The 8,832-nt window shown below is 45.2% G+C and overlaps 1 long non-coding RNA gene across 1 annotated transcript; it reads left to right on the top strand.

The window, feature by feature from the left end:
* The first annotated feature begins 1,505 nt into the window (after positions 1–1,505).
* Positions 1,506–6,600, top strand: LOC116592526. The gene is made up of 3 exons (XR_004286504.1): positions 1,506–1,759; positions 2,630–2,701; positions 6,019–6,600. It is a non-coding gene; the product is annotated as an uncharacterized LOC116592526 (long non-coding RNA).
* The last annotated feature ends 2,232 nt before the right edge of the window (positions 6,601–8,832 follow it).

An 8,832-nucleotide genomic window follows, 5' to 3' on the forward strand; every position in this document is an offset into this window, starting at 1 on the left:
GTGTCTTTTCAGAGAAAGTCTATATACATATGTATATATACATATATGTGTATATATATTCCCAGGTGTTTCTGAAAAGACAACTGGGAATCTGGGAACAGAGAATTTGGGGCTGAATGGGGGTCATGAATGGGAAGAAAATTTGCCTTTTGTAACTTTTTACTTTTTAAATAGAATAGGCTTCTATTCTATACAAATTAAACCATGGTTCTGGTCTCTTTCTTACCAAACCTTCACAAGAATTTTGATTGGCAGGTCCTTGTCAGTTTTACCTTTTGGTTACTAACTTATGATAATAAGAGAGAAACTAGGGGCACCTGGGTGGCTCAGACGGTTAAGTGTCTGCTTTCAGCTTGGGTCATGATACCAGGGTCCTGGGTTTGAGCCCCATGTTGGGCTCCCTGCTCAGCGGGGAGTCTGCTTCTCCCTCTCCCTCTGACATTCCCCCCAAGCTCACGCTCTTTTGCTCTCAAATAAATAAATAAATAAATAAAATCTTAAAAAAAAAAAAAAGAGAGAAAATAAAAGAAAGGTAGAAAAACCCAGTTTAATGATAATCCTTGAACTGGTTTTCAGTACCAAGGATAACTGAATATTGACTTGCCTTTCCCCTTCAGGACTCCAGGTGAGAGACAACTGAAACCATGCCCCACAGGGTTAAGGAGGTTGAAACTAGAAGAGAGTTTAAAGCTTGTTTTTCAGAGAACTGTTTCTCCCCCGTCCGCTATTGTGTGTCTTTTTTCAGAGCCCGCTAACAAGTCCACTAGCTGTCTCTGCAGAAGCCTGGACTCAAGGTCAACTGATAGGGTTCCGGCCTCTAAACCAGCGAGGAGGGCCTTGCATTCCTCCCCAGAGATAAGGAGCCCACAACCTGATCTGGTTTATACTGGCTCTCTGAGCTCGCCAGTAGTCCCCTCTCCCTGTCTTGAAATAATCCCCCGGCTCAGAGGATGAATTGAGCCTCCGTGTGATGTTGGTCTCTGCCTGAAATGAACATGGGATGTCTGTTACAGGTGTTCCTCATGAATCGCCATATATCCCCACCATTTTCACCATGTTTGTAGTCTCAACCCCTAGGATCATAAAAAACTTGTCATCGCCCCCTGCGGGGCGGTGGATCAGCGGCTTGCCCCCCAGTCTCCCGGTTTGGCTGCCCTAGAATAAACTCCTTCCTTGCTACCAGCCTGATGTCCAGTTGGCTGACGAATATGGGACCGGCTTTGCTGCACATCGGGCAGAGACCTGGGTTTGGTTATGCGGCTGCTCTCTATTGCACGGACCCTCTGTGAGGGCAGAGCTCTTGGGGCCTTCAGCCCAACTTCTCTTGAAAGAGGCTCTTTGCCAAGATTCATCAGAAGGCAAAGAAAACCCTTTCCTGAGTTCTGGCGGGTAGCACCGCTTTTCCCAAAATTCTTTGAGGAGTCGTAGGCAAGACGTTTTTTTCTAGTTGCCTTTCCATTGGAAGATCTGTTTCTCGGACGGTATTGTCATTTCAGAGGCAGGATGACTTTGCAATCATCGTGTTCAGACTTCTCCTTTGAAAGCTGAGGAAACAGATGGATATGGATGAGATGAGCTCATGGTCAGGGCCAAGTGCAGCCCATGAAGCACAGTGAGGACTCCCTGGCGGGGACAGCGTGCCAGGCATTGGGCGGGCCGCAGAGCTGAGGAGGGTGGCCTGCTCTGAAGGAGCTCCCAGTACCAGACTGCTGTCGAGAGGGGTGGACAAGGGGGTCTGGGGTGAGAGGCCAAGTTCCCAGTAAGTAAACGGCTGGTCTCACGGGGTGCACGGGGCTACGAATGAAGTGTGACGGATGAGTTCGCGTGCGTCGGGAGCTGATGTCCCAGGACAGGGGAGCAGACCAGCACGAGGACACCTGGCGGATCGTGGGCTCTGTGGGCGGCTCGGTAGTTGCAGAGCAGAAGGAACAAGGAGGAAAGCCGGTGAGGAAGTTGAGAAGTAGAGGTGCAAGATCAGGAAAGGTCTTGTACCTGGGTGGGGTTTTTTTTCTTTGCAGAAAGGTAAGCCCAAACTTTCTGGAAAGGGCCATACGTCAAATGTTTTAGGCTTGGCAGTCAATACGTTATCTCTGTGTACCCGTAATCCTGTTGTATTCTTGTACAGCTCATGAAACATGAAAAACCATTTCCCCCCTCCTTTTTTTTTTTTAAGTGGGTTTCATGCCTAGCATAGGGCCAAAAGCGGAGCTTGAACTTACAACCTGAGCTGAGATCAAGAGGCTGAGGCTTGACCAACTGAGCAGCCCAGGCGCCCCCATGCAAAAACCATTCGTACCTTGCAAGCCGGATTGAGCTCACAGGTCATAGTTTGCTAACCTGTGTAGGCAATGAAAAGCCATCGGAGATATTTTTTTTCTACTCTTAAAAAAACTGAAGTGTAGGGGCACCTGGGTGGCTCAGTGGGTTAAAGCTTCTGCCTTTGGCTCAGGTCATGGTTCCAGGGTCCTGGGATGGAGCCCCGCATCGGGCTCTCTGCTTGGCAGGGAGCCTGCCTCCCGCTCTCTCTCTGCCTGCCTCTCTGCCTACTTGTGATCTCTGTCTGTCAGATAAATAAATAAAATCTTAAAAAAAAAAATTGAAGTGTAATTAACATACAGTGTTATATTAGTTTCAGACGTACTATAGAGTGATTCAACCATTCTGGATATTACGCAGCATCGAACATGATGGGATGATGAGTGTACTTACTTTTACTCCCCATCACCCATTTCTCCCATCCCCCCACCCACCTTCCCTCTGGGAACCATGGGTTTGTTCTCTATAGTTAAGAGTCTGGGTTTTTTCTTTTTCGTTTCTTTTTTTGGGGGGTGTTGTCTCTTGTTTTTCCTTTGTTCATTTGTTTTTTTCTTAAATTCCACGCATGAGTGAAATCGTACAGTATTCGTCTTTCTCTGACTTAGTTCACCCAGTGTATTACTAATCTCTAGATCCATCCATGTTGTTGCAAACGGCAAGGTTTCATGCTTTTTTGTGGCTGAGAAATATTCCATCATACAGATACATACTTACACACCCCGCATCTTCTTTATCCATTCACCTATCAGCGGACACTGGGACTGCATCCCAAACTTGGCTACTGTCAGGAATGCTGCAGTAAACATAAGGGTGTATATATCTTTTCAAATTAGTGTTTTCATTTTCTTGTGCAATAGTGTGATTATGGGCTCATAGGAGGGGAAGGGCAGAGGCAGAGGGAGATGCAGGCTCCCTGCTGAGGAGGGAGTCCGACGCAGGACTTGATCCCAGGACCCTGAGATCATGACCTGAGCTAAAGGTCGATACTTAACTACTGAGACACCCAGGTGTCCCAGGATAATTCTATTTTTAATATTATGAGGAACCTCCATGCTGTCTTCCCCCGTGGCTGCACCAGCTTGCCTGGCCATTGGAGACTTCTAGGCAGGACATGACGTGATCAGATCTGAGCTTTGGAAAGAGAACTCTGGTGACAGGGAGACTGGGGGCTGTAGGGACAGTTAGGTGAGAGGGGATATGTCCAAGAAGACCTCTAAGGAGGTTCATCATGATAGTCCAGGGAGAAATAATGAGCACCAGAACCAGGGTGGTGACGTCACGACGTCACTTCTTGGCAGCTGGGTCCCTTGCAGATATGCAAGAATGACCAGATGTGGTGTTACCTTTCTCTCTCCCTCCTTCTCACAAGCTTCTTGGGACACTCTTCGTGTCTACTGGAGTGAGGGGGACAAGTGTTGTCATGAGCTTCGGCCCCCTCTGTTTGGGCACAGCTTCACCCTGGGGGACAGCACAAGCCCTCTGAGCAGGACCCCCCCTTTTCCTAGTAGCCCCAGGAACATGGTGGGGTCTGGTTCAGATCTCCCGCCTCCTGCTCAGGCTCATACTGGGTTATGCTGACTCTTCTTTCCTTTGGGGTCAAAGACGCTCGTTTTCTCTTTGAAATAAGCTTTGGCACAGAATTATCTTACTGTGTCTGGCAGCACCACATTTGGGCATTTATTCCAACTTCATTCTAATTGCCTGGAGTGCAGCTCAAGTGTTGGGCTTTTTTCCCCATCTCTTTTGTTCAGGGCCAAGAAGAGTTTCCTGTTTCAGGTGTAAAAGATCGGGCAGGAGCAAAGGGACCCTGAAGAGGGTTTAAGTCCCGTCTTTTCCTTCACCAGGGAGTGCTTGTGGGAACGGGAACGGGGCGCCTCCCAACAGACTGTTTGTGTACACGCTCTTTGCATGTTTTCTGTCACTTAGATTTCTGCTGCTATTTATTGACCTGTTTCCCTTTTATCCCGGGGACCATCTCTTCTTCCCTTATCTGTCCGTCCCTGTTTCTCTGTAACTGCCTCTTTCATCTCTTCGGGGTTATCTTTCTCCCCCCAGGACATGGATACTTTTTTCAAGATTTTCTTGCCGTTCCCAGGGTAGAATTCGTGCCCTTTTTACCTCTGTTTCCTCCTCAAATGCTTTATTGCAATTTCTTGAATTACATCTCTAATAAGTGGCTTAAACGTCTTGATCAGTGTGTGTTTTCGAATGCTTCAAATATAGATGACCACAGAAGAGATTTTCTACTTTCCTTTTTTCTGCTGTTTCCCCGGCGTAACAATTCATTGCGGGGTTTGGGGATATAAGGATTTGCCTTCAGCTGAATGGGAGAGGGGTGCCACACTCAGGATATAGCCCCCGATCCTTGTTGATGGGTCTTTGTTTTGGTGGTGAGGTCCCTCATTTACGTAACAGGTAGCAAAGTTTTTGGCCTAGAACGTTCCCTCCTTTTGCCATACCTGCTTTAGTCAGGGCCGGTCTTTATTTTCCTTCTTGTTTATGTACTTGATTATCGGGATCATTTTATGAATCTCTCCAAGCACGGAAGTCGGATATTCCAATCTGGACCTTAAACTCTTCACCCGAGACGGTACAGATAGGGTGAGTGACCTCTTACCTAGCCAAGTAAGTTCCAAATAGGAACATTCTGTTCTGGGGTCCTCAGGGGCCCTGTGGTGACAGTAATGATGATGGTGGCCATAAGCGCTTTCGGTGACATTTATCCCGTGCTTACCATAGGCCAGATACTGTGCTAAGCTCTTCGTTCATGTACTTTATGTGGCCCTCAAAGCAACCCTTTAAAAAAAAAAAAAAAAAAGATTTTATTTATTTATGTGAGAGAGTGAGAGGAAGCACGAGCAGGGACATGAAGCAGAGGGAGAGGGAGAAGCAGACTTTCCGCTGAGCAGGGAGCTCAGTGCAGGGCTCCATCCCGGGACCCCAAGATCAGGACCTGAGCCAAAGGCAGATAGATGCCCAACCAAATGAGCCATCCAGGCGCCCCTGAGTTACAGACTTTTATCCTGTCATTTTACAAATGAGGAAACAGCCTTAGAGAGATTAATGTAGTTAGCCAAGTGCTGGATGACGGCGCCGGCATTCAACTGTACTTATCGCGACATTTGTCCCCAGTTTGGATCACCATGTATACAGATGCATTTTCTTTAGGCATCATCAAAGGTTTTGTCAAGCACACGGATATTAGTCACAACGCTTGGGTTGGTCCCGTTTTGTGTTCTCAACACTCATCTCTCCCATGGAGTGTAATTCAGGATCTCCACTGTTTTCTGGGATTGAGCTTCCCTTTGGGTAAGGAGCAACCAAGGTTGACATTTCAGCAGGAGGCATAGTACCCCAGGCCCAGCAGACTTTCAGGGGCTGAAACAATGTTGCAATTTCTGTTAAGATCAGAAGAGGAAAAATGAACTTCTAGATTTAAAAAAAAAAAAAAAGTTTTAGGGGCAGCTGTGTGGCTCAGTTGGTTAAGCAGCGGCCTTTGGCTCAGGTCATGATCCCAGGGTCCTGGGTACGAGTCTCGCATCGGTCTCCATGCTCAGTGGGGAGCTTGCTTCTGTCTCTGCCTCTGCCTGCCACCCTGCCTGCTTGTGCTCATTGTCTCTGACAAACAAATAAATAAAATCTTTGAAAAATGTTTTAATATGTAATACTAATATATTTGTCTTTATACCGATGCAATCATAGATGATAATTTTGATTAACTGATTGATTGAAGAAGAAACCCGCGAAGGCAAAAACGCCAGGGCCCATGAAAGTCACAACAGGGCCCTGCCAGCCTTGCATGGAGCCCACATGGGGCTCTGGGCCTCCTAGTTTCACTTCTCTTCTCAGCGGTCTTCTCAGCATGGACAGGAGAGAAATGGCAGGGTCACACCCTGTTCCTGGAGCACTTCTATCAGGACAGCTGCTTATCTCCTCGGAGCACTCTCTTCCTCACTAGCATCAAGGCGAGATGAAACGCAACCATCCTAATCTGGAATAAGAGTTCAGCTGGTATTAGTTCTCTTTTCCAACTGCCTCCTAGTTGCAGAAGTGGCCAGAAGCCGTATCTGAAATACAGATTACGCAGGAAAGTAGCATGTAAAAGTCATAACCAAATGACTTGATCAGAGCCACCCAAATAAAAAGGTATTTTATTTTCAGGCAACACTGAACTCATGCCCTGAATTGTTGCCTATAATCTTTTGAAATGTATGTGGGGTCCTGGTTTAGGATTGAGTCACTGGGTCTAGAAACAGAGTGCTTGGGTTGGAACTTGGTTCAATCACTTACAAGCTGTGGAACTTGGGGAGTAAGTAGACTTCTCTGGGCCTCGGTTTTCTCATCTGTGTAGTGGGAGTATTCACTGTAATGGATCTTATCCAGTTGTTTTGAGGATTAAATGAGTTAAACAACAGGAGCTTCTAGAATAGAGCCCAGCATATGGTGTGAACTCAATAAATATTTGTTATATTTTTACTATTATTATGAATGACCAAGCGAATGAGCTTTTTTTCAGAGCTTGGGTTCTTAGACTTTCCCTCCGTATTTATCTAGGATTCTTTGCTTTCTATGTCTGGTTATTTACCAATCACATACGAGACCCCACTCTTTCTGATGGCTATTCTAGTTTTAAAAGTCTTTATTATGATTACTCTTTTTGCAATCCTTATCAAAACACCAACAACATTTTTCACAGACTACAATAAATAATCCTAAAATTTGTATGGAACCACAAGACCCCACATAGCCAAAGCAATCCTGAGAAGGAAAAAACTGGAAGTAGCACAATCTCAGATTTCAAGATAAGCTACAAAGTTGTAGTGATCAGGGTGCCTGACTGGCTCAGTGGGTAGAGCATGTGACTCTTAATCTTGGGGTTGTAAGTTTGAGTCCCACATTGGGTATAGGGATGACTTAAAAAATAAAAAAAATAATTAAATGTTTAAATTATTAAAATTATTAAAAAACCCCACCAAAGAAAATCAAGGGTTGGCCACTTAACCAACTGAGTCACCCAGGTGCCCCTAAACACTTTTTTCTTTTGTTCTAGTTCTGTTGAAAACTGCACAATTTCAGATGCATTTCCAGGAAGTTTGTTTTCCCATTTCCTGAAATAGGTCAAGCATGCTGGGTGTGAGGTTTGAGCGGTCAGGGTCTTTGCCGCGTCTCCTCTGAAGGTCAAGAACGCGTGTCAAGGGCTTCATGAAATGGGTGAAGGTCAGGCAGCCAACGTCAGACTTGCCTGAAGCTTCTCCCTCCCACTCGCTTACCTTTCAGGGTCTGTCCCTGATCACGAGAGTGGGTCCGTCATATGTTGGTCTAATTCTTTTCCTGTACAAATTCAGGGAAGGAAATAGAAGGCGCGATGCGTAGGGCCCCCAGACGAAGGCTAATAATTTGGGTGGCGTCACAGTTAGGTGATTGGGTTTTACTGAGAGTTACAAGGTGACAGGGCTAGCTGATTACTTTCCATCACGTGCACTTGGCCTAACGATGGTTTTCTCGCCTGGCTGCTCCGCCTTAAGGCATTAGACTGCTGAGGGACCCGGGACTGGGGTTTGCTGGGGTTGGCTCCTGGGAAGTGGAGGTGGATGAGAAACTAGCTAAAAGCCTAATGAATGGATTTCAGGAATTTCCAGGAATACATATTCAATATGCCACTTTTTGTTGGAAAAATGAATAAATATAGCATGTGGGAATGAATGAAGCACTTCGTGAGCGTTTCTCCATTGGCAGAGAGAGGTAGTGTGTGTGTGCTTGGAGCCTTTGGGAAATACAGAAACAAGGAATGCTTTGTAAAGAACTGAGAACACACGGGGATGCTTTCTGTGTATCACGCAAGCCTCTGCATCATCACTCTGAATTCAACACATAGATTGTTTTATTTCCAAGATTTTTTTTTTTTTAACTCAACATAGCCCTTTGACTTGACTTGAGACCTCAATTTCATGGCCAAAGCATACATCCTGGAGGAATAGTTACCTTTTCTTTACTTAAAACAAGGACAACAACAGTACGCTGGCTGAATGTTGCATTTATAAAATGACATTCCCACATCTGTCTTGTGAATTTCTTTCTTCGTCAAGTGGTCATGAAGAAGGGGAAGATAAAAACGAAAAGAAATAGGAGGAATTTAAGCAAAGAATAACTTCCTTTTTATTAGGTTTAACTTGAAACCAGGTATCATATTTATATAAATACTGTGGAAAATATTTAACCTATTCATAAAGGTTAAGTAACTAACTGATAAGCTTTGCAGGGAAAGTAGGTTTAAATGCTCCCATTAAACTCAGACCGTGCCAGGCCGTTGATCAAATTTTCACATGCACAACCTTTAGGAAACAGGAAAGAAGTCTGGGGAACAGAAAGAATTTCTGATGAACAAACACAGTTGTTCATTGTAGAAATTGTTACTTTATATATTAGAGGGTGCAAAGGGAGTCAAAAAGTCAAAATAACAGGATTTAGATGAAAGCCTTAAATGATACAATTTAGTCTTCAGAAAAGGCTACGATA

The sequence above is a fragment of the Mustela erminea genome, chromosome 6 (assembly GCF_009829155.1).
Source record: "Mustela erminea isolate mMusErm1 chromosome 6, mMusErm1.Pri, whole genome shotgun sequence".
Taxonomy (NCBI): domain Eukaryota; kingdom Metazoa; phylum Chordata; class Mammalia; order Carnivora; family Mustelidae; genus Mustela; species Mustela erminea.